The following is a 27,508-nucleotide window of genomic DNA, read 5'->3' as shown; positions in this document are numbered from 1 at the left end:
TGGAAAGAACATTACAAAGCCTTCAATTTTGCAAAGTTTTTCTTTGATATTCTCAGCTGTGGTCAAATATCAAGGAGAAACATTGCATGACTACAGACTTCTACGGAGACTGCTTTAAAAAGTAATTTTAGTGGGTATCTCGCAACGTTGCTGCAATAATCATAAGAGAATACCACATAATTTTGCCGAGTTATATAGGACAACAACGAAAACTTTCGGCGATGGATAGAGCATGAAAATCTGTGGAGCAAATCCGCTTTCGTCCGTTAAAAAATGTTGACAGCGGAGGTCTTTCGGAGGCTTTTAAATTTCAATTTTTTTAAGCATGCTCTTAAGGGAGGTTCGCTCATGGTAAATTTTTATAAATCTGAAAAATCACCTATCAACGGACGCCTGAGTTTCTATAGCGAACGAATAAAACTTGCTGGAAAGGATAGAGCGTGAAAGACTGTGAAACAAAACCTCCGCCTCTTGCAATGGTGTTGCATGATCAGTTAACTGAGATCAAATTTTCAACAGTTTGAGGCAATAAAGAAAGGATCAATCTAATGTCTGAAACTGCGATTCTATCTTGAAACTAGAGTTTTCAGTCTCAAATCTTGTTCCTCAACAGATCGTTATTGCCTACAAATACCCTTCAAATTTGACTAGGAAAATGTGGTTAACATCCCAATCCATAACTGCAACATATTGTGTTGTTCTTAATTGAGCCTGTAAAACTGGTGCGCCGTTTTTAAAAAGTCAGAGACCCACCCCATATTAGCTAGTCACGTTTAACAAAAGAAGCAATAGATTGAAAGGTTACAACTCGATTGGTTTTCCGTTACTACCGACGAACTAAAGTGAAAACAAAAACGTAAAATAGTCGTGTGACATTTTAAAACTATAATACGGAACAGCTAGTTCATTGACCTTTTCTGCATGGAGCTAAATCTCCACCCCATTCCCCTTCTATTAATAATTTTATTACGTTCGATCCATTTCCATCATGTGGTAGCTATAATTAGATTTTCACAATCTTCCCAATCACCTAAATTGTGCAATTGATTGGAATTATTTATTTGCCAGATTACATTCTAAAGCCTCGAAATTTATCATAAAGTGGAAAAGAAAGAAGAAGAAAATTTAGAGAAAAAAATGCTAAACCACAAACAAAATTCAATTTAATTTCGTATTTTATCAACAACAAGAGCAGACAAAAATTCATTTATCTTTCGAAAAATGAAATTATGTCTGTGCATACTTCCCAAGGAAAATTGCTCATCAAAATATACAATGTGTGTGTGGCAGTGTGCCTCAATGTGTTTATATGAAGTGAAATAGGAAGATGTTTATATTTATATGCAAATCACTTTTTATTTTCCTTCAATGCCTTCCAATGTATCCAACTTTACCCATACATCGCGTTACATATGTTACGTGCATGTACGAAAGCGTGTCGAATGGAGGGTTGTCTTTTCAACATTCTTTTTTGTTCGTCTCTTTTTCCTATATTCGCAAATTCATCTATCCGCATGCAAAGCTTCCGCATCAATCCGTCTATCCTCAACACACAAATTTCATCTAATAATTTCTATTCTGCACTGCTACGAAAAAAGTTTCTTTTTCTTCGAAAATTTAGATTTAAAAACTAGTGGTTGTTACAACGGGGAAACGGGATTTTCTGTGAAACATGCTAAGTACAAACTTTGATGAAAGTAAATAAATGATTCGTTCCTGATTTAATAACGAGAAATCTGAGAGCAATCCTGATATATAGGGACTTCCTAACAGTGTACTTATACCACCCACCGAACACAATGTGTATTTGTGCAGTTTTCTCGTTTTGCACATCCGTCAGTCTAACGTTAGAAATAAAGAAGAAGAAAATTTGTTCAATTTTTCAGTTCTTCCCCATTTCAAAAATTTATTGAGTGTTGGATTGGAGCTGCAGATTTATTTCTTGTTATTTTTATTGATTGAAATCAGCTACACAACTATTTCAATAAATGTCAGCTTTTGTACACGCAAAATCACACAATTTATGGCTTTAAATTGATGATGCTGTTATACTGTTGTTAATAACGAATCGCAGAAAAGTTTTACGCCAATTTCTCAACTTTTATGTGCCATCATGACATAAAATTGCAGAATTCGATTTACGTGTTATTCATTCACGAGTTGTATGTATACAAAAAGTCATATTGGCGCTAGTAATTGACAATAAAAGCTGTGCAGAGTTTTCTTACATGATTTGTTTTACGGAAAATATTCAACGATCACATTTCAGTTCTTGATCTTTGTCGCAATCACGCAGTGTTCACCACTGCGTTATGTCAACATATATTGAAATACCTAGACATCTGTTATCGACAACGACGAAAAAAACACGCGATGACCGGAGAATTCTTTTATAGAAAAATGTAAGTTAAGAAAAATGAAGTAATAGATTTGTACGTAACACTAAGTTAAACAAAAGGAGCAATAGATTGCATTAGACGCAACAGTTTTGCGATAAAAGCAAACTCAGACTTACTGTCCTTTGTACACGCGTACAGTTTATACTACACTTGTCGAAAAAGAGCTACCAAAGTTGCTCAAAAATGCAGGAATGTGTTTACGAGTATCATAAGGTTGTTTACGTGTCTACGAATTATTGACTAAAATAACAGCATCCAATGTATTCTGGTGTATTTACTTCACACCTTAAGTCCGGTGCAAATTCAAAATGAAACGCACAACTGCAATTTATATTTTAATTCATTGGTTCATCCATCGATTCATCCAACATTGAATTTCTGATGCAAAATTTCAAAATGAAAATTGTTGAATCGCCGATTTGTGGCTTATGCCGAAAGGGAGAATAGAGTTCCGATCATTTATTGACGTGTCATGGGTTAGATGCAGAAAGGAGCAAAACGTTTCAGTCCGATGAGGATCTCTTCTCGCATCTCTACTGGTTTGTCTGGAATATTCAATAATCTCAAGTGTTAAACTTTCGAAAATAAAAAGCATACAGTCGAGGAAATTTAGATTTCGGGTTTTCCAAAGGTATTAATCTTATTTAACCCACACTTTATCCCACAACAATGGAATCCACAAATTTAAATTTAGTCAACACAACGGTCACAATGACGGCGCTGCAGTCACGATTTCAAAATGTGATATAGGGTGGCTAATTAAATTTTGGTTTTAGCTACATTTTCTCTTGGTTTTTAATTATTATATTAGGCTTCTAAATTAAGAGTAAATTTATGCAATATAAACCGTTTGAGTTTGAAAAAAGATGTTTTGTATCAGTGAACGATATAGGAAAGCGTTCAGTACGTCTCAACATACAAAAGAACGTAAAATATAATTGTACATTTAGCCACCCTACGTCCGTCATAGCTTCTATTGTCTTCAAAAACATATTGTGTGCTTGTCATGATATGTATCAGACGTTTGTTTATTTATGTGTCTCATCTAAAATGCTGGCCAGCAAAATTTTGATCATTAAATTCAACGGCCAAATTGATCTAAATGTTAAAATAATTGTGAATAATAGTGAAGTTAATGTGGTTTTGTTTTCTCTTCATAAAGGAATTTGCATCAGTTCGATGTAAAGTGCGGAGCACCATTAGAAAAAAAAAACTTGTCGCTGAAGAATGATCAAAAAGTTGCTGGACGCAATAGCTTCAACTAATGCTTTGCAGGATATAGAATCAAAATTAGAGAAACACCAAGAGCCGTCCATTTGAAATCTTCATCATCATCATTTCAACTAAAGGTTTTTTTTAAGGCAGATGCTATTTGCACCCGAGTGCAAATAGTCAATATGAACACTATTTGCACCCGATTGCAAATAGTCAATATGAGCACTATTTGCACCCGGGTGCAAATAGTGAATATGGATACTATTTGCACGTGGCGGGTGCAAATAGTCAATATGAACACTATTTGCACTCGGGTGCAAATAGTCAATATGTACGCTATTTGCACTCAGGTGCAAATAGTCAATGTATGAGCTATTTGCAGTCGAATGGTCTGTTAACATTATGAAATATGATTTCGCGCGGCGCATTTTGACAAAGGCTACTCATTTGGACCACACCAAACTCCTCTCTTATAAACAGTTGGAAGAATTCAGGAATAAATTAATCTCCTTAGACAAATTGTAGAAAGATGAATTCAGTAGGGACGAACCAACAGTTTGTAGAAGGATGAATTCAGTTGGAACAAACCAAACTCCTTACTTTCAAAGTTTGTAGAAGGATGAATTCAATAGGAACAAAGGAAAGTCTTTCCTTACACAAATCGTATATGGATGAATTCAGTAGGAACAAACTAAACTCCTTCCTTACACAAATTGTAGAAAGATGAATTCGGTGGGGACGAACCAAACTCTTTCCTTACAGTTTATAGAAGGATGAATTAAGTACAAACTAAACTCCTTCCTTACACAGCTCCTAACAGGGTGAATTCAGTAGGAACAAACGGAAGTCCTTCCTTACACAACTTGTAGAAGGATGAATTCAGTTGAACCAAACTCCTTCCTTACACAGCTTCTAGAAGGGTGAATTCAGTAGGAACAAAGGAAAATCCTTCCTTACACAACTTGTAGAAGGATGAATTCAGTTTGAACAAACCAAACTCCTTCCCCACACAGCTTCTAGAAGGGTGAATTCAGTAGGAACAAACGAATGTCCTTCCTTACACAACTTGTAGAAGGATGAATTTAGTTTGAACAGACCAAACTCCTTCCTTACACAGCTTCTAGAAGGATGAATTGAGTAGGAACGAACCAAACTCCTTCCTCACAAAGTTTGTAGAAGGTTGAATTCAGTAGGAACACACCAAACTCCAAACATAGTTTCTAGAAGCATGAATTCAGTAGGAAGAAACGAAAGTCCTTCCTTGCACAAAAATCTAGAAGGATGAACTCAGTTGGAATAAACCAAACTATTTCCTTACACAGTTTTTAGAAGGATGAATTCAGTAGGAAGCCAAAATACTTCCTTACGAAAATTGTGGAAAGATAAATTCAGAAGTAACAAGCCAAAATCCTTCCTTACAGTTTGTAGAAGGATGAATTCAGTTGGAACAAACCAAACTCCTTCCTTACACAATTTCTAGAAGAATGAATTCAGTAGGAACGAACCAAACTCCTTTCTTACAAAGTTTGTAGAAGGATGATCTCAGTAGCAACAAACGAAAGTCCTTCCTTACACAGTTTGTTGAAGTTATAGAATCCAGTTGGATCCAACCAGACACTTTGTTTATACAATTTGCAGCGAATTGTGCGAGTAGCATTTTCGATAATATAATTCGTACAGCTTGCTAACAATGATTTTTTTATTATTTCCGATAGTTTTAAAAAGTTGGGTGCAAATAGCGTTAATATTCACTATTTGCACCCGGGTGCAAATAGTGTTCATATTAACTATTTGCACTCGGGTGCAAATAGTGTCCATATTGACTATTTGCACTCGGGTGCAAATAGTGTTCATATTGACTATTTGCACTCGGGTGCAAATAGTCACTTCGTTTTTTTAACGAAACGGAAGTTCGCTCGCAGATTCGGATCGGAACATCTCATTCGTTTTCGCTAAAGCTCGTAGCCGTCATTAATCATGATTCCCATGAAGAATCGCCAAAAATAAAAAATTGGCAAGGGATGAAGAAACGCCGGCAAAAACAAAGAATGATAAATTTGTCTTTGTTGCGTTTCTTCACACTTTGGCGATTCTTCGTGGTGATTATACAAATCCTTTGAAATTTATCCTTTTACGAAATTTATCTAAAAGGCGTTATTTGTTCGAAGCTAGTGAATCTATCCTTTTATAAAAGTTACGAAATGCTGCCTGGTTCGATCCTAAGGAAACTCTTATTTTACGTCAGGCAACGGCATCTTGTTCGATCCTAGGGAATTCATACTTTAACGAAAGATCCCGAGGACACTATCATTTTACGAAAGATAATGTAGAGACATTTCAAAAACGTATTTTTACACTTTGGCGTTTCCTCACACTCTGGCGATTTTTCTCTTCTTCTCTTCACACTCTATCGATTTTTCTTGGCAATTCATCATTATGGTTGATTTGTTAAATCAACAAGAAAAATCGCCATAATGTGAAGAAAAACCAAGAAATATCGCCAAAGAGTAAAGAAACTCCAAGGATCATAGAGAATTGAAAATTTGTCTTTATGGCGTTTCTTCACACTTCTGAGACTTTTCTTGATGATTTAACAAATCAACTAAATATGATGAATTGTCAAGAAAAATCGCCAAAGTGTGAAGAAACTCCAAAATATGACAAATCGCCAAATAATACAATATTGTCGATTTGACTATAACTTTTATTTAGAAAAAGATTGTACGGGACAGTATGTACTGCATATCATATAATTCCTCTCTCTTGTGTTTATCTGTGTTCTACGAAGCCAAAATATAATTTCGGACTACAAGTAAACCGTCTCGACTGCCCAGTAGTTATTTTCCTAAGTTCCTAATGAGTGCAAAAAGGCTATTTCAACATTAGTTAGGAAAGCATAATTTTTATGTGAATGTTTCTGAGGTTTTCCATCTTAATATTTTCGTGAAGTTACAAATAATCCACAGAAAATTTTATTACCCTAGAACGAGGTCGGAAATACATCAAATAAATCAAATAGAAAACAGACTTGGAAATTGTTATTTTGTCTAAAAGTTGATATTAAAATTCTTGCATGAGCAGGCATCTCAGGATTATAAATCAGGAACTTTGAAGTTCGTCATATATTCATATTCTTATCTTATTCCTGACCAGATTCTGTTTTCATGATTGAGCTCAATCATGAGCTTCACTTATACAAAGAGTTGAATTTATTTCCTATGCCAAATTGTAATTTGGCGAAAAAGAATGTTCCGAATCTGCGTTTCGTTTAAAAAAAAGCCTTTAGTTGAAATGATGATTGTGAAGGTTTCAAATGGGTGTTGCATCTTGGTGTTTCTCTAATTTTTATTCTATATCCTGCAAAGCATTAATTGTAGCTACTGCGTCCAGCAACTTTTTGATCATTCTTCAGCGACAAGTTTTTTTTTTCTAATGGTGCTCCGCACTTTACATCGAACTGATGCAAATTCCTTTATGAAGAGAAAACAAAACCACATTAACTTCACTATTATTCACAATTATTTTAACATTTAGATCAATTTGGCCGTTGAATTTAATGATCAAAATTTTGCTGGCCAGCATTTTAGATGAGACACATAAATAAACAAACGTCTGATACATATCATGACAAGCACACAATATGTTTTTGAAGACAATAGAAGCGATGACGGACGTAGGGTGGCTAAATGTACAATTAAATTTTTCGTTCTTTTGTATGTTGAGACGTACTGAACGCTTTCCTATATCGTTCACTGATACAAAACATCTTTTTTCAAACTCAAACGGTTTATATTGCATATAGGTACTTTTAATTTAGAAGCCTAATATAATAATTAAAAACCAAGAGAAAATGTAACCAAAACCAAAATTTAGTTTATCCACCCTATATCACATTTTGAAATCGTGACTGCAGCGCCGTCATTGCGACCGCTGAGTTAACTAAATTTAAATTTGTGGATTCCATTGTTGTGGGATAAAGTGTGGGTTAAATAAGATTAATACCTTTGGAAAACCCGAAAACTAAATTTCTTCGACTGTAAAGAAAAAAAAATCTGATGCGCACTTTTGGCGTGAATTGAGTGCCAAAATCATCGAAATATTCTTTCACTTTAGGCCAGTGCCGCCGCGACCGTGAGTGGTATTGGACTTCGTTGTACTGAATGGATAGAATGAATTTATCAATGTTGAAATTCAAACCATTAGCTTCCTATTCTATCTTATAATTGTTAAAGTAGCAGACTTAGCATTCTAATTGAGCTAAATCAATCACATTGGCATTTGTAATAAGAAAATTTTCTGTTTATTCGGTTTGAGGCAGTCAAAGCATAAAGATCAAATTTTGTAAATCTGCTTCTATTCCTCACCATAAATTGGAACCTCTAACAGGTTATGGGCCCAGATCGGGAATAGGATCGGGATTGTGACCAGGAAGGAGAAAATGTTGATGAAGGGATTAAAAAGGACAAAGAATGAATTACGGTACAAATTAAAGAAAAACTAATAGGATAGAATTTGCGGCAACGACACCGGCAAAGTTTAATGGACAAAAGAAAAGAAAAGAGAAGAAAGTGGCAACAGAATTTGAGCGAAGAGTAACAGAATTTGAGCCTATGAAGAAAAGAAGAAGAGAAGAAGAAGAAAAGGGAAGAAGGTGAACAAGACGAAGTAGAAAGATTCAAGAAGAATGGCATGGTGAACAGAAGAAGTAGGTAAAAGACGACGGCGACAACGATGGTGAACAGAAAAAGAAGCCATAAGACAACGGCAACGGAGAAGGAGTCGATTGTCGCTATTCAAAAGATATTTTTGTGCTAGAATGTTTGAGAATGAGTGTTTAAGGAGTAGACGTAGCATTCGAAATTTTATGTTTATTCGGTTGCAGTCAGTCATAGAATAAAGATCCCATTTTGAAAATCTGACCATCTAACCATAAATTAGAGCCTCTAATACTCCCATCTATTTCTTAGACACCAACAAAGGAATCACTCACGCCCGCCGTTTTTACGGATTTTTGAAGCATTTTTATTTATTTTTTATCGTTTACCGACCAACTAACAGGCCCAATGACAAGTCAAACCATTCAAAATGAAAATAATGATAACACACTTACAAAGGGAATCACAATGAGTTTTAGAATAGAAAATCAAACAGTAAATCAAACAGAAAAAATAGAAAAAATCATCTAATCTGGTCCGCGTCCAATCGAGTAAAACCAAATAATCCAGGTCCAGGTGCTCACCAGTCGAAATAGTTTCTCACCATTACGTGGAGGTACTGGTAAAACCGTATAAACATATATAAGACAGTGAGGTTGAATGAGTGAACCAGCTGAAAAACAGCTGAATCAAATTTCGTCACAAATCTGGATGGGGTTAACTGTAACTTGATGAATTCCATTTCCATTTTGCCGATCTTTTTTCTCGATTGAATGGAAATCATTTCGGCTTAGGATTAAATTCTAAGAAGTAATTGTGGAGTTATAGCAAAGCCATAAATAGAACGGTTTGTGTAGCGAGAATACACAAGTCATTTTTCGTTTTTTTTGCCATACTTCCTACTCTCTTGACACTACCATTTGAAATGATTTTTTCCTGTTTTGAATGAAATATATTTCGAATTCATGAAACTCGTGCAGCTATACCCTGAAGAGCAATCGTAAGAAAGAAAAAAGGACGAGAGACGAAAACGTAAAAGAAAAAAAATTTGTATGAAAATACAGAGATTTCTCAATGTCGAAATGAAATTTCGTTTGGAAAACATTTTTCTTATTACATATTGATGACAATATTTTATAAGAATTTCTCCGAATATTCTTATCGCATATATTGCAAACCTGCATCCAGAAGAAGAAAGAAAAGAAATATCAAAAATGTAAAACTGTTATGTCAAGCATAAATAATGCATAGAAAAACATGGCATTTATGTTATGCAAATCAGGTCGTAGAAAATCTCTTTTTTTATTTATTTTTCTAATAATAAAAAAACATGAATTCCGCTACAAATGCACATACACACACCCTCCACTTAATATTTATTACAAGAACAGTCATTCCAATATATAAATCCCATCCAGTGTTAGGGTGAAATTTTTTTTTTGCATCCACAGTCGATGGAAATTCCGCATATCCCTATGCCTAATTCCTATACAAAGAACACCGAAAATGCAAATCAAAACACACTCATTCCGTTTCTGTGTGTACTTTACTCTGCTTTCCTACAGATTACTGTATTTTATATCTATTTACGCAGTTGCTCATAATAACGACTTCCAAGAGGATTCGAAAATGTTCATATTAATACGGTTGAAAACGGCACGATGCCAATCCAAATGCACGACACATCCACATTTCGGGGGGAAGGGTGATTGCAACATGCAGGGATAGAGGAAGAGAGTCTGTTTTATGTTTTCTATACACACAACAAACAGTTTCAACATCCTTCAACATTTTATCTGAAAATATGCGACCGAACAAACAACATGTAGCGTAAATCGCTTTAAATTAAAATTTATGAAGGTGGGTTGTCAACAAACGCATGTGTTAATCTTTTTAGTGAAATAAACATAAAAGGGGACATTTACTATAGAGAGTCGGAATATTGCGGAATTGTTACAGATTTGATTAAAGAATCCACTTGGAAAGTGTGTACGGCAATAAATGCTCTGATTAAAATAATACAACGCAAACACAATGCGCTCGTAGGGACGTTTGTTTTGATTTGGCTTCAATCACCACCCTGTGTTAGATTAATCGAAGCAAATGGAAAATGGTTTCAATGTTTTAAGTGTAGTCCACACACTGTGTAGATATACACCTATATCAAGAGGTATCCATGTCGCATCACATCGCAATCAATATTGTCGTTAAATTGAAATCGCGCAAATTGCCAGAGACATGACATCTACACATTAAGCCGTTCATGGTGCCCGCTTTTGTATTCGAATATTATAGCCGAAGTAATCAAAAACATTAATATTTTAACTTCGCTCATAAAAAATAGAATAATTAAACTCGCCGTAATTATGCGAGATTTAAATTGGATTTTGCATTAGATGTACCTTTAGCTACGCCCGTAAATCGATTTGAATTCATTGACATAAGAGAAACACTCAGAGCGAATAGACTCGCCCAGTTTCGCTATAATCAGCCATTACTTTTGTAATATGCAGGAATGTTTCTTCTTATTGCAGATGTGAACGACATCACGTCTCTGGATATTTTGTGTCAAATGGTGTGCGATATGTCAAATGAAAGGTATTAACGAGACGAAACAAAATATTTAATTTTTGAGAAAATTGGGTTTGTACAAACAACAGTAGCTATTAACGAGTAAGCTAGGAAAACTGCACCTCCAATGGCCATTTTGTTGTACCGATTTTAGTGGCATAACGTGGCAGCTAAAATGCGAAAAACCTTGACCAGACCAGACATCTAAAATAGCACACACTTCGAAAAAGAATTAAAAACCTATTTTGAGTGACTTTGCCCAGATAATCTTAGAATGACCGTCTCAGCTGTGACAGTCACTGTAGAATACCTGGAGATAAAGTTGCACAAAACATGTGGGATTTTGAAAACTCAGTGCTTTTCCAGCACAGTAAATTAAATTTAAATTTAAATAAAAATTGATTAAACCGCTAGTATACGAGCTATTCGTACGCTCATTTACCACTAAATTAAAACCGTAAAAATTTTAGATGCCCACATCGGCCCACATGACCAACTGCTCAACTCATATTAATCTCTTACTTATTCGCTTCAAGAAACTTGACAATGCTACAATCATATAAACGAAATCATATAAAGCATTTAATTGACAAAGATGTTGTTTCCATCAGATGAACGGAAATGTGCTGCGAACGTTTGTTGCGGACGACAATTCGCAAAGTGAAAATTGATAACTTGTAGTCGGTTAATAGGATGAAGTAACGAACTATGTTGATTGTCTAGCATTTCTGAATTAATTATCCAGAATCTGCAGATTTCTCTACATAAATATGCCTTTATTCAAACAATAGAATCGATAGATTTGGAACCTACAAGTGATGTACAGTCGACAAGTGAAAAGCCTTATTCAGAGAGGAACAAGAGTTGAACATAAGTGTAACGTAAATGGAGCACGAGTGGAACGTAAGTGGAATAAGTTAGAAACGTAAGTGGAACAAGAGCGGAATGTAAATGTAGAAAAGAGTAACATAAGTGGAACAAGTGTGGGATGTAAGTGGAGAAAAAGTGGAACGTAAGTGGAGAAAAAGTGGGACATAAGTGACGAAAAAGTGGAACGTAAGTGGAGAAAAAGTGGAACTCAATTAAAACAAGAGTGGAATGTAAGTGAAGTATGAGTGAAATGTAAGTGGAACATGAGTGGTGACTGCTTTGATATTTAATACAGATAAACCTATTAAGAGTCTAAAAATCACGACCTAGCTCGAAATAAATTTTTGAAGTCCGAGTGCCATAACACATTGCAGAATAATGCGCAATTTATTTGGAGGTATTCCTCGACTCCTTTACTGATTTCCAGGGTGCCTAAAGTCGACAAGTCACAGTAACCGGCAAAGTGATAAGCTAAATGAAACTGAAACCCTAACCCCACCCGAATTACAATTTTATAAACTTGAAAACGTGAAAAATTAAATCGAGTTGGATTTGGTTCATGTTTTCTCCCAAGCTAACCCGCTCTAATAATTTATAACAAATTCGGAGATTAGTCGATTTGCGAGTATTTCGATGAACTTGCAAATGTTTAATCATACGAAGATGAAAGCGAATTCTTACGAAAAGCAAAGACAACGACAATAAGCACGTTCCAATTTTCTTTTAATGTGTGACAAGCCCATCACATTTCCTTGTCTGATATCAAAATTTAATTTTTAGCTGCACATTAACCGTTCCAGAATTAATTTTCTCTCGAAATATAATAGTCCGCATAGAACGGTTTCCATACACAAATGTGCTTAAATGCTTAAATGCACATCACATTAAACCTTTTCCATGTATACGAGTAGGAGTAGGAATACAGTATATATGTACCAAGCCCTTTGCATTAACATGGTAGATTAAATGAGGCACCCTAAAATGATTGTAGAAAATATATATAAAAGCCATAAACAACATCGAAAAGACAATCTTTTGTTTAAAAATTGACATACGAAACGACATTTGCATATTGCAAAGTGTAAACGAGAGAAAGTTCGATGCTCCCCAATGTCAAAGGCATTTTCAAAATGCCCTTTTTCTGTATGCCATTGATGGTATGGAAATATCGTACGTAATAATTGTACATTGTACAACACTGTACTGAGAGATTATAAGGGTGCAATGGAATTCACCTTTTTCAAATTAAAAAATATTACAAAAATGTAAATTTTATTTCCCTTAGACTTTAAATGGGGTATTCTCGCCGTATTATTATTATTATTAAAGAGCTGGAACTTGATGAGGTATTACGGTAATGCGTTTAAATCATATTATTTAATCGCAATCGTGCTCACAAGGGTCGGTGCGGTATAAAGACGAGCAGTGGAATGAGCACGCAGGAATACAGAGCATAGAGAAGATAGCAAAAATTAAGTGTCGTCAATTCGTGTTTAAGTGAAATTGTATAATAATTGATGCAGACAAAAGGTAGAAACGGATTAAAAGTGCCGAATGCGTACAAAATGTGACACCGAGCATTGATTTTGGGGACCTGATGAAAAGACTAATGATTATATGCGATATAAACGGGCCGTTTTTACGACTTATTTTAGATGGGCAAGCAAATATCAAAAGGTGTGGAAATTGCTATTTATGCAACAAGAATCGTATGAAGGTTCTCATCAAAAAAGCAAAATGTAACAGAGATTGACATCTCGTGCGATAACATTCCAGCATTCTATGCGATTCTGTGACGGAATGATCTGTTTCTATGCCAAAACATGGTTCCACGACACAAAGAGTATTGTCTTGGACACTGGATACTTTGGGAGACTATTGTGCACCTTAACAGGCAGTGATAAAAATATTCAAAATGTAAGGTGACTAGTCTTAGCGTTATGCATGGGTATGTTAAGCTATTCATAAGAAAAATGTAATTGGATTTTCCATTGACATTCTCTAAGTAAAAGTTTGTGACATTTCTCTTATGATTCGCTTAACATTCACGTACATACATCTATGACTCCTTATATTGGGATTATTTTTGCCATTGCCTGTTAAAGCGTGCCAAATGTTAAAGCTGAAGACACACGAGCAATTTTCAGTTGCTGAGGTTGACATTAATGCTGCGATTTCTATTGTCTAAATTGTGGTGAAAAACTGAAAACAATAAAAATGGCAGCATTATTGTCATCCTGAGCAACTGAAAATTGCTCGTGTGTCTTCAGCTTAACGATGCTTGTTGTTGTGAGCATTTGCATTGTATTCTAGTGTTTCAGTGTATGAACAGTGGTCTATGTGAATGAAGTATTTCTTCGGTATAAATACGAAACATAACTGTTCGTTTTAGGGTGCGAAAAAGAACTTTTTCTCACTAGTGTGAAAAGGTTCTTTTTTCGCACTCTGAAGTTACGCTCTTTTTCCATGTAATAATCGTTACGACATTACAAACAGCCAATCGTTCAATTCCGTCACAGAATTGCATAAAAGTATATTTTTTGATGCGTAAAGCTGTCACCGACTTAATTTATCCAAGAAATGGTTGACGGTGTTATTTATGCTTCTATAAAATCTATTCCAAATCTCTGGAAGTAATAAGATTATGGGTTCTTTTAATGATAAAAGTTTTATTACGAATTTTTCCAAGAGTTGGAGTACATCCAGTGTCACCATACTTTCGTACAATAAAGAAGTCGGAAAGAAGACTTTTTATATTTTCATTTTCCGCAACCGAAAACTTTTTTTTGTACTTTCCTTTTCCGTAACAATGTACACTTATCGCCATATTGTTTCCCATACCCAGGGCCAATTAAACCAAAGCTCTTTGTTCCGCATCAGTTGCTAATTGTTCAAGATTATTTTTGAATCCTAAGCGCACACAGAGAGTTTCGTATTTTGTAAAAAGGGAAACATTTTCAACGAACATATATTCCGAAACTAATTGAATGTGTTGCAGTACACCAGCTTGCATTTTAATCGGAGAGCATTTAACAAACGACTGTACCAGAATGTCTTCGAATTAATCGATTCCCATTTTTCTTTCAAAGGTTTCAAGAATGCAGATTAATTGGAAACTTTTTCCAGGTGAAGATAATTCGGAACTAATTGTAAATAAATTCGTCGTTGTAATTCAACGAACAGTTTAAATTATAGCGCTCATCGATTAATTTAAAGAAAGTTGAGAAAACTAACTTTTCCGATGAAATCACAAAAATATTGCAACGTTAATTTGGGGCTGGGTATACTTACATGGAAACTGTGAAGACTGTCAAGTCATTTCTATACCAAATGGAATAATAAGAATGGAATTATTGAACGTTAAACGTTTAAGAAAAATGGCAACGAAATTGATTGGAAGCTTTAAAAGGTTTTTGATTCATTCAAATTACTCAGCCGAGTCAATTTGAGATGAATCAAGAACATTTCACTGAATGGGGAACGAATGTGTCCTTGTAGTCGGAACAGATGTAAAATAATAACGTAACAGAATGGAATTGGCCCTGATTATTACAGCCACGTGTCGTGTTAAGTAGATTGTTCGTAAATCCTTGGAATTGTGACTGGATCAGAAATAAAACTCTAAAGAGCTTATATACTGACTCCCCATATAATATACGAATGTTATGTTCGTAAAATAAAAGAATTTTATTTGTGTTGAACATGGCAATGTTAAATGGACAGTTGAATGACGATAGATAAAACTTTCTAACACAAATTGAGCTTTAAAACTAATCGTCTTTTGGCATATAAAGCAAAGTGCTCGTTTATATTTGGTTGGTGAGTTTTCGAGATGAATGTAATCATGGTCTGTTTTTGTTTAACCAAAATCGATACATCTGCCATCAACAACGACGTCGACAAATGTAAGCAATGAGCTTAAGAAATGTTCTCTTATATAGCAAAAGGTATGTTAAAACAAATGAAGTAAAAGATTTTGATTTAAACGTCAGTCGATTTTTGAAACGAAAGAATTACTATGTCGTATCATCGGTATTTTGGGTATCGAGTAATCTGGCACACGGTGCCAAAAGAACGCCCTTTTAAACTACGTAAAAGGTGGACTAGCGCACTCAAGTTTATTGCTGCAAATGCTTTTTAGCCATGTCATCGACTTAATGACTCCTTTTACAAAATTTTGGTATCGAAAAATCGCTAGCAAGTTCACATTTTACGTAGTTGAAAAATGCGTATGTTTGAGAACGGTAAAATTCTCTGAAAAACTTTATCGAAAAAATAAGTTTTAAGTTTGAGGAAACTAAGCTGATTTGAAGAAAACAATCAGGAATATGTGAGAAGAGAAAACTGAACAAATTTCAGAAAACATTTTTTTCCAAATAGTTGTATTGTGATACACTGACGAAGAAACCAAATTACTGCCAAAATGAAACCATTGACCAACAATTTAAAAACAATTTTTTTTACTTCTAGAGTTCGACGCAAGCTCAATTTCAATATATGATGTAGGCTGGATGAGATACACTATTTATTAGTGTATCTACCTTAACAACCCTACGGGAACGGGATATATCATTATTTAACTAGTTTCACTGATTATGATTCTACCTTTAAGATCCTTTCATTACCGAAAGATTTTACTGGATCAGTGGTAGGCTGTACGACAAACCTAAGTTACATTGATGGCGAGTGCCACCTATGTATAAAGGATTCAAACTCTTAGGAAAGGAATACAGACAGCTCTCTACAATGTCTTTACCGGTAATCCATGTAACAGCCTTTCACTCAACTACACTAGATTTTGAACCGGTTCAACCAGATGTGTTCTGGTAATCGATTTTTTCCTGTTGCGGTTCTGTTTCGAGCCCTCGCACTAGTAACTCAATAATTCAACATGTGAGTCATCGGTCAACACATTACCAGGGCCTAATATTGCGTAATATTTCACTGAATTTCAACAAATTTCACTTAAGGACTCGCTAAATTTCACATAGAATTCGCCAAATTTACTGAAAGTTTTAGAGAATTTCGGTAAATATCTGCGACACGAGTCGTGTCACACGACCCTCGTTCAGGGGTTATTTTTTGGAATATTAATTCTTTGAGAAAAATAAGAGATGGTAGTCCATACAGACATATTTTCCGATTTTTCTTCTTCAGAAAATCACCCTTCTCCAATCCCTCCTCATCTTCAGCGCCACCTAGTTGGATCCCACTTAAGCACAATCATCTCCATACAAATCCCCTTCAAATTTAAATGTTTATTCGGTTCACTTTTCGCAAGCTAACCCTGCTAAGCCCTTCCAGAACTTTTTCGGATTTTTCGAAACTAAATTCCTAAAAATAGGTTCTGCCCTCGTTAGGATCATCCAAACAAGATATAACCAGATTAATTAATGTTATAGGCATCAAATCGTGGCAATATGCCGAACTAATATGTCCTTGGGGCCTTCACTCCGACTATAACATTAAACTGGACAAGTGGTTGAAAATTTAATGATTTAAAGGTGAAGCTAATGTAATTCAATACATATCGTTTATCCGTTTACATTGTTGAATCAATTTATAAATAGGCGATTCATAATGACGTACAAAGTATTTAATGAACGGAGATTAAGGTCTCCGTTAATGTATCTTTTCTATATTTAGACTTTTCATTGATTAATTTTGGAAGAGAATGATATAGATTTAAAAAAGCAAAATAATCAACATACTGGTAGCCATACATACATATACCATGCAAACAAAATCGTTACAGTTTTTTTTTCTCTCTGTGTATCGAGAAAACAACTTTTTCAAGTTCAAAGAATTTTTCGCTTGAAATAATTTCGATCAATTAAATTACGATGAGTTTGTGCTATGCCATTTCCCTAATACAAATAGGTATTAACAACACTAATAGGTTAATTATTTCGATTCAGTGAATACATCGAAAAAAAGATAAATTATTTTGATGTACGAACCGATATAATGACGGAATTTACTTTGATGCAAAAAAAAATTATTTCGGTGACTATCTCTAACTACTGCTGTTTTAGGAGAATATTGAATCGAACTTTTCTGCGTTTTTTTTAGTGACGATGTCGATTTCTTTATAGCCTCTATTAACGTTCTTCGTTACACTTTCGTCTAAACTAGCTGCATCATCCAGGAATGATATTTCAAAAGCTAAGGCTCAGTCATCAGTCATCTGTTGCCGGACACGACGACAAAAATGAGCATTGCTCACTGACAACCTTTTCTAATATGGCAAATGTGTATGTTAAAACCAATGAAGTAGTAGATTTTGTATCAGCGAAAACTGAGTAGACACAATCAATGTACGTAATGTGTTGATCACTCCGCGAAATGCTTTCCGCTTGGATATTCTGTAAGGTTTGATCTAAGCATTGCCACTGCGATATAGAAAATTTAATAATTAGAATAAATGTGGCCAAGCAATATCGCAATTGTAATGCGGCTTGTGTAGTTGTACTGACTGTTATCTTGATTTGTATCGAGCGTCAGCTGTTGAACCTTAAAATATTGATGTATCAAGAACCTTTAATGCGATGTAAGTATCTAGGTAAGCTGTAGAAAGCTCAAGGTCAGAGATTTGTTAACTACTTTCATTATGAAGCAAGAAAAAGACAAACTAATGAACAAAACGAGTCATGTTGTCTATTCAGATAAGTCTAAGATTTTAAACAGCATGAAGACCGAGGATAATGCTGGTAATTTTCTTAATGCAGAGGTTAATGAGTAGAGGGATTCTTTTCAAAATCCACCTATCAAAATCGGACCCATTTCTTCTGGGATGTATATATACATGGTTTGAAAGGTCTTTGCCAGTAGACCTCAAAACAGGCCTCACACAGTCTTGAGCCACACCTGGTTGCTGGTGGAAGATCTTTGAAGTTGGAAAAATAGAGTTTTTTATCCGAATTTTTTGGCCGTTATAAATGATCGTTCCGGGTGAGAGTGGGCTCGTTGGAAAACAGAGCTTAAGTACTTTCGGGTCATGTCTAGTTTGATTAGATTCAATTATATTTGTTTACAAAAATTTGCAAGATTTTTTTTTCAAAATCTGTGTGAACTTTAGACAGGTCTGGGCTGGGATTGCTGGCGAGTTTTACGAGTAGCGGTTGTACTAACAAAATATTCTGTTATTTCGGCAATCACCAGCACTACAAATGAGGTATCAACGGAAAGCTTAGACAATGTATGTTACGACTAGCGTGTTAGGTTCACATTAAGCGTCATCAGTACCAACCCAGACCTGTATAAAGTTCACACAGATTTTGAAAATTTTTCTTGCAAATTTTTGCAAACATATATCAATGAATCTAATCAAACTAGGCATGACCCGAAAGTACTTAAGCTCAGCTTTCCAAAGAGCCCACTCTCACCCGAAAAAAAGCCAAAAAATTCGGATAAAAAACACTATTTTTCCAAATTCGGACATCTTCCACCAGCAACCAGGAGAGGCTCGAGACTATGTGAGGCCTGTTTTGAGGTCTACTGGCAAAGACCTTTCAAGCCATGTATATATCCATTTCAGACGAAATGGGTCCGATTTTGATAGGTTGATTTTCAAAAGAATCCCACGTACTGTTTTTAGAACACTAGACTAGATTAGAAGGGACTTTTTAAAAGAAATTTAATCCTCAAAAATTACATGACCGGACTATCACTTTTCGCCCTTTTCTCCAAAAGCCGATACTTCGAAGTCACTCCGTTGCTTTTGCTGCCTTTTTAGTTGTTTTTTTTTATACAACTGAGATAAACTGGATGGCAATTTACAAGATTGAACAGAAACCAAAACTTGAACTTTTTTGAGATATTTTTGGAATGTTGAGGACATTTCGGAAATTAAGCTAACTAAAGTAGGCCCTGGACAATAGTCTTTAATTTATAGGTCAACCAATTAAACTATCACATACCGTTGAGCATATCAATAGTTCTACTATCGAATCTATTGTTCAGTAGTTCGATTTCAAATCTTTTACTTCATTTTTGAGAACATTTTTGTTTGCTATATCAAACCTCATTAGTTCGAATATGCAGTTGATTATTCGTGATGTCGTGGTCGATAACACATGACAGCCAATCGTAACAGAATACTATTCTTAAAAAATTATAATCTGGAAACACTTAGTTGATTGGGAACACCGATGACTTCTAAAACTCAATAGAACGTCAAATTGGTTCAGAACTAAAAATGACCCAAAGTAAATTTGAAGAACTTTTGGGAATTCTTACATATTTTCACAAAATTTGACTAATTTGATCAAAAATAGTGAAAATTGTTGAAATTTATAAAAATATCTCAATATTATGTCCTGCTCTTAAAAATCGTACACCGGTCAATGAAACAATGCGACAAAACTGCTTCAAAATTCCAGCAAATTGTTTCCCAGTCTTATTAATAATTCAAAGCCATTATCTCTATTGCAACCAGGAGATCAGCCATAATACACCAGCTAATGTTCGAATGAAACATTTAAAACTTCATTATTACAACAATTTTTTGTTTTGTTTTGTTAAATGAACACACAAAAACGAACAGTATTATATCCCCGCTACGATAATATGAAAATTAATTTTAATTGAATTCCGAAACGCAATTATTTAAACAGACTATTTAATTTTAACCTTATTATGGAAGTAAATCGATATGTCCGAACATCAGTTTAATTAAATAATGTGATATTTGGATGGGAAACAAAACAATTTTTGGATTATGTTTAAACGAAATTGAAATTGCTTCACTGTATGCACGTGTTTGAATTGGGTAAGTTCATGAATTCTAAGGGGTTGTTCACAAATGCCTTCACGATATTTTACAAATTTTTCGACATCCCAACGATTCATGAGAAAGGGATCAAAATTAGCCCAAATTTGTAAGAATCGTCATATTTTCTCCAATGAATGTACATACCAGGCATTGACGATTCTTCAAAGACGATCAATTTATCGTGAACGCATTCATTATTTATGTCAAAATAATATGAAAATGAGTGCGTTTGAACCCGTTTTTAAAATCTGTATGTTCTCCGTGGTGACATATCTGGGAGTTACATTCTCGAAAAACCTCTCCCCCAATTGCGTCCCCAAATGGAGTTCCAGCCTGTTACATTGTCACAAAATTATTTGCCGCACATCATCTGCCGGGGATTATTGTTTTTCCTATGTTTATGTCACCGTTCGCATAATGTATTTTGTGATTAAACGGCACCGAACATCTGAACATTAAGATTGACGTCAAGAATGACTTGTTTCGAACCCCTTTAATAAACTAAATCAACCACAAGATGCCACACATTTAATGAGACTCACAAATAATCCCCTCCTCATAACGAAACATTTCAAACATACAAAAACCATAAGTTTATTTCTTAAGCCGTAAAATACACCAAATATCATTTCTTATAAAAGCAATTTTGTGCTCCATAAACTAAACGACAAAACGTCTTTTGCGAATTCCAATTAACCGTCAACCCCTCATCATATTATACACAACGAACAACATGACAGAAAATCGTGTTCGTTTGCTGCACTCACTTGTTCCACTGGTAACGGTTTTCACACCAAAGCTCAATCGCAACAAATAGCAAAAATGGAAAACTTGACCACTCATAAAGTGAATGCTATATACAACACTGCAAAGGACTGGATTCAAGTTTGAACGGTCGTTCGCCAGCCATAAAACATCTTCCCATACCTCTAAATCATCAATCACATATCTGATGCGCCAAAACACACCATCTCCCCTAAATTTAATATTTTTTGACACCCTCCAAGCTTCGAGCGTACATAACAAGGAAAATGGGTGAACGAGAATAGTGTTGAACATGTCAGCGTTAACACATTGCATTTCGGAAAAGAAGGAAGAAGAAGAAGTACAAAAAAAAACGAAGGAAAAATATTCGACCCTTCAAAGGAATAGCACACAAGAATCATTCAACGTTGGGGACCCCCGGTATTGAACACGAAATTTATGTGCTACAGATAAGGTTCTCCCGTTAAGATGATGTGACATCTTGGTTTTTCTTGGTATAGATGTGTCGTTTGTTCACATTTGCCAAACATTAAATTTATGACATTATCTGAGATTCGGATCGTCTTTATTTTCCACAGATATTGAAATGTGTCACACATGTAATGTGAATGCGACACAAAGGCATTGGTTTTCAATGAAGTTATTTCGCCTTGTACGTTTTCTTTAATTTCAAATTTCGTCGTCCTATTTCAGTCGACAAGTCAATGATATTCGTCCTACACCAACGTATAAATATTCGGCAAGACCTTAGCCATTAAGAGCAATGGACCCTTTGCAAATTTGTAGCCTACATTTAGGCGGAAAAATATTTGTTTTTTGATGATTTCTCTGATCCAATTTCTTTTGAAAAATTAAAACCATTTTAATGTGTTACTTTTAAAGGAAACATTGGTTTGTGGGTGATAACTTATACCACTTGGAGAAACTTTTGAGGATTGTGTAAATTTATGTAATCTGCACAGGTTTTTTCAAGAAGCAATGACTAACAAACAAATTTTTACTTTAAAAGTAGCACATTTTTGCGCGCTTTTTCAAAAAAAGAATTTGGTTGATTACTCTATCATCAAGAAACGAATATTTTTCAGCCTAAATGTAGGCTACCAATTTCCAAATGGTACATTGCTCTTAACTGGAAAACCGCAAAACAACTCGAAAACGAGCGTTCCATTCTTCGTAAACTCTTTGAACAATCGAAATGCCAAAGATCTTTTTGTGGCATGTTGCGATAATTGTGATGTATTCATTTTCATTATAACACTGCCTGCTGGAATGATGCGATGCCTGTTTTCAGATTCACCACGTGAGAAATGTGATAAATTGCTCTTAATTAAAATGTTATTCAAAATCTGGCATAATGCGAGTGTTTTCGGGTTTTGTTCAAACATTCATCGTGGTATTCATTACAATTTGGATGTTAATGTACCGACATGCAATTTAATTGTGAAGCGCTGAAGCTTTATCGGCTTATAATATAAAATTCTTTTGTGGTAAACAAAATAACTCTTTATGTTAAATGCAGACCAGAGAGCCGCCGCATTGAGTCTATGTTAGTAATTGGCAGAAAAAGTCAAAAATAAAACATTTTTATCCGAATGGTATTGAATACCTTTACAGACAACTATGTCACTTGTTAATAGTCACAGAGTTGAAGATACTGACAACACCAATATGTGACGTATGTTAAATTTAAGGAAGTAAAAGATTTGGAAACGCTATCGGCTACAATGACTTTAAAGAAAAGAAATGCAGATTATAGTCGATAAGGTAACTCTTAAATACAGACTGACATCAAAATCAAATTTTTGGGTCACACCGATGGACGCCGTGTGTTCCTTTCGGCTGCGGAATAGTTGATAAATTACATCACCACCAAAAAGAGAGTGGAAATACACGCTAAATTTTAGTTAAACTCATTGGTGACGGAAGTTATCGTTGAATTTCTCATCGAATAGAAGAATGCATTATTCATCGAGAAACGAGCGAGGCAATCCAATATCTTGAGAAGGACCTACATTCATAACTATCACCCGAGCAATCCTTCATCTAGGGACCATTGCACATGTAGGCATGTAGGCGACCTAATGTAAACATGTAGGCGACCTAATGTAAACATGTAGGCGACCTAATGTAAACATGTAGGCGACCTAATGTAAACATATAGGCGACCTAATTGTTCCCACGCGGTTGTGTAAAAATTTAAAAGTTTTTCCAAGTATTCAAAGAACTGTTCCATCTGTTACCGACAACTTCGACAAAAATAAAAAATAATAAGCTCTGGCTAATGAGGTCTTATATAGCAAAATGTATGTTAAAACAGATGAAGTAAAAAATTGTGCATAATGAAACATTAAAAAAAATAGTAAGAAGTAACAGATTTGATAGCTACCGGTCGGTTGTTTGGCCTACACCCTACAAGATGTAGAGAATAAGTAGAGGCTTCGTTAGTAAGGGGTAATTAAGAAAATATTTATTTTTTAATCCCACTCTACTCAAAAATGCAAAACCGTATAAATACACCACAACGTTGTGTGTAAATATATTCACGCTGTAAGAGCGCTTCAGACTTTACATTTTGGATGAACAAATGTCAACGCACGCTAAGCTGCGTTTGTTTAGCCCTTGTCAATTTTGAATTTTCAGCGCACTTAGGGCGTCAAGAGTGTCGGAAAGTTGGCAACCGAAGAGTAAAAGTAAGAAGTTCTCAGTCCACTTGGACATCGAATGTTCGAAACCTGAAAATTCTCCGAGTGTACACACTGTGCACAATATGTATCCTTTTGCCAGACAAGATGCAACAGGAAGTTTTTCTAATAAAACCTATTTGATATGCATAGTGTAACCGACGACGCAGCAAATATTTCAAGAGATATACCGAATTGTTAAACGCAATATATATGGTGCTTGTACTGGAAACTTTGATTGAATTGGATTGAAGAAAATAGCTGTTCGGTATAATACGAATGTGTATATTGAGAGAGGATAAGCGCCTTTAGTAGAGTATAAGTCGATCTAAACAGCTTAAATTAAAAAAAAAATCCCTCGTGCAATCTTAGAAAATAACACACACACAACATAATCAAATGGGGTTGCGATAATAATCTATAGACGGGAAGCCAAAGCCAAAGTATTATTACAAAATTGGGGGAAGGAGGAGTCGGATTTTTCTAATTCTAAAAAAAAGAAAGAAAAATTCAATAGAAAATGTTATAAATTTTGTGGGGGAGAGATGATATTTGTTGGTAGAATACGTAAGCGCACGATTCCTTATGTAGGGACCGGGACACCTTGGATATTCTTGCGCTTTTCTGAATTTTTATTTATTTTTATTGTGTTTTAAAGTCGTGACTCGGCGAGGTTATACACATTATCCACACACACATCCCTTAAACAAGTGATATAGCGTCTAGATATATATAACCGAAAACCTTAATTTATGGTACTTGTGTGAAGGGACTGGGACCGATGCTTGATGATCAATTGTTGTTTCATGATTTAAGCCGAGAAAACTGTGGAATGAATAAAGTTCTTTGCATTCAAAGAAATTCAACATTTTGAGGGGTACATACACAAATAATATTATATAAAGCAGATTTATCGAAAAGAAAATATTTATACAGGCTTTGCGTTGTGGTATTTGCCTTTTCCTTTCATTGAAAATAGAAGAAGATTTTGCGAGTAATTTATGATAAGCCTTAATCAATTCTTCATATTTAATCATCTATGCTTGTGCTTGCGTTGTATTGTATAGCGTCACAGCGCTCCAGTTTTCTTTGAATTTTTCAAATGCCGCTGTATAACAAAGAAAAACATAATTTACTCTCAGAAGTCATTCCATCGACATCAACGGCTTATATTAATGACATGAAAACATTACCAGAGTCTGACGATCATTTTTTAGCTCTTTGCATTATTATTGTAATCTGCTTTTCGATAGGTAGCAGAATTGCACATAGGGATGATCTCATTAAAAAGGAATCGTAGAGGTTTGACGTTAACCGAAGGAATCAGTTATTTGAGTATAACAAGTGTGTCTTTGCACTTTTCAGAGAGACATTAATGGCGGGGTATAAACTGACCATATGCCTTGTTCGTGAAATCGACTTTTCAAAAATTCACTAAACGCAAGAAAATTCACGACCTAAGGATTTCGAAAATTTTCATTCTTGGAAATTCTTGAAACTCTTGGGAAATTCGTGAAACTCTTGGGAAATTCTCAATTATTGGAAATTCTTAGAAATTCTCGTAACTTTTGCAAATTTATCGACATTATTCGAAACTGTTGGGAAATTCTTGGAAATTTTCGAAATTATCGAAATTCTTGGAAATTTTCCAAATTCATTGAAATTTACTATTTTTGGAAATTCTTGAAATTTTTGGAAACTCTATAAATTCTTGAAACTTTTGGGAAATTCTCAATTCTTGAAAATTCTTAGAAATTCTAGAGATTCTTGGAAATTTGCGAAATTCTTGGAAATTGTCGAAATTCTTGCGAAACTCTCGAAATCTTCGAAACTCTTGGAAATTATTGAAACTCTTGGGAAATGCTCAATTCTCGGAAATTCTTGAATTGTCGAAAATTTTGAAACTCTAGCGAAATTCTCAATTCTTAAAAATTCTCGAAACTCTTGGAAAAACTCTCGAAATTCTTGAAACTTTTGATAAATTCTTAATTCTCTGAAATTCTCGTCATTCTACAAAATTCTTTATATTTGACCTACGAATGGACTTAAGTATTTCCTCATTAAAACAGCGATCGACAACCACTTGATCTTGATGTACTTCACTTAAATATTACATTCTAACATTCTTCGAGCGTAGAGTTGGACTAACGTTGGGACTAAGTACTTATTTAGTTCAATATTATACAAAATAAATAATGTGTTGAAAGGGTCCTACAGTTCCTTCAACCCATGATATATGTTCGCGCAGGTGCACTTATTTTATGGGAATACAATCCACCGTAAGATTGCTCTATGGTTGACACAAATTTCGTTCTGACTTTCAACTGTTTTTGTAACTTAGAAAAATAGGTAATAAATTAAATGTGATCTCGCTGCGCTCGTACGACAAACCCCCAGAGAAACCGAAACTTTTACCTTCATTTCCGAGCTACATGCAGTTCTTTTACCAACAAAGAAACACAAAGTTTCATCTAATAAGGACAGAATAGCGCTAATATAATCCTGCATTATGAAAAGATATTATCTATTCGATACTAAAAAACACGGTGATTCAATTATTTTCATGTTTATTAGTATAATCTCTGAAGACGTTAAAATCTCTTATTTAGGTAAATTATTAGATACGTAAGTTAGTACGTCAGCGCGTTTCTACAATATAAAGCTACGTGAATGTTATATGATAAGATAAAAAGAGCATTGGGAATGTGATGTTCCTCGGTGGAAACGATTCTGAGGTAGATACAAAATGAAATTTGACCGTGGTGTTCCCGGCATGTATGAGTTATATTACAGCTATACGTTTCACTGATGCATTACTGCAATGAAAAATGAAGGGCCGAAAATAACTTTTTAATGAAATTTAATCAGGTTCGTGTGAACCGACTGTCTCCAGTCTCCAATTATATTAATATCTCAATTGGTCGTTGATTAAAGTTAATTGTTTTAATTAATAACACATTCTTATCGGGCACACAGACTGATAAAACGTGGAGAATATCCTTATCGAATTGGTAAAGTGGCAGAGTGACACTGACGAAAATTGACCAAAATGTTTATCAAGAATTAAAGAAATTTTATCTTTTTAATTGTTTCTCCATTCTGAGGTGATTTTGTGTAAATTTGTGTAAAATGGAAGGTTTTCGCTTTCTACTTTTGGTACCCATGGCTCCACCCACTCATTAGCTAATGCTAACATGAATCATTCATGTGGGTATGTTAAGAGCATTTCGTTGCGGAAAGTTCTTTGTCCGTCGCAAATGTCCGTTTTTAGAGTTTTTGGAGAAGACGACTTTTTTGACTTCGCAATTTTCATTTTACTGGATGTCTGCTTTTGGTGGTCGAGCTTTTCGAGATGAAAGTTTCGGCTGGTTTCTGAGGCTTCAGTATTCTTTCACTGTAATGTTTTGAATAAAGCTCGAAACAGGTGACCTCTGTACTTGACAGGATACGACCTGATATTTGACAAACATTGATCATTTCAATGACCCGAATTGATCTAAAAAAAATAATTATTGAAATCAGACCGAACCCAAAAAGTTACATGAAAGATCTGCATGATAATTTCTGGCTATTTGAATC

At 34.8% G+C, this 27,508-nt stretch overlaps 1 protein-coding gene and 2 long non-coding RNA genes across 3 annotated transcripts in view; 1 reads left to right on the top strand and 2 right to left on the bottom strand.

Moving 5' to 3' along the window:
- The window catches only part of LOC119072287, a 381,328-nt gene that overhangs the window by 83,381 nt on the left and 270,439 nt on the right, over positions 1–27,508 (top strand). The window lies entirely within an intron of this gene.
- Positions 1–27,508, bottom strand: part of LOC119072236 — a 273,319-nt gene that overhangs the window by 206,272 nt on the left and 39,539 nt on the right. The window lies entirely within an intron of this gene.
- LOC119072289 lies at positions 470–26,242 on the bottom strand. Its single transcript, XR_005086828.1, has 3 exons — positions 26,231–26,242; positions 14,423–14,426; positions 470–635 (listed from the first exon to the last, which is right to left on the bottom strand). It is a non-coding gene; the product is annotated as an uncharacterized LOC119072289 (long non-coding RNA).

The sequence above is a fragment of the Bradysia coprophila genome (assembly GCF_014529535.1).
Source record: "Bradysia coprophila strain Holo2 chromosome IV unlocalized genomic scaffold, BU_Bcop_v1 contig_81, whole genome shotgun sequence".
In the NCBI taxonomy this organism is placed as follows: domain Eukaryota; kingdom Metazoa; phylum Arthropoda; class Insecta; order Diptera; family Sciaridae; genus Bradysia; species Bradysia coprophila.
The sequence above is the reverse complement of the archived record's forward strand: the minus strand, read 5'-3'. Positions and strand labels throughout refer to the sequence as shown.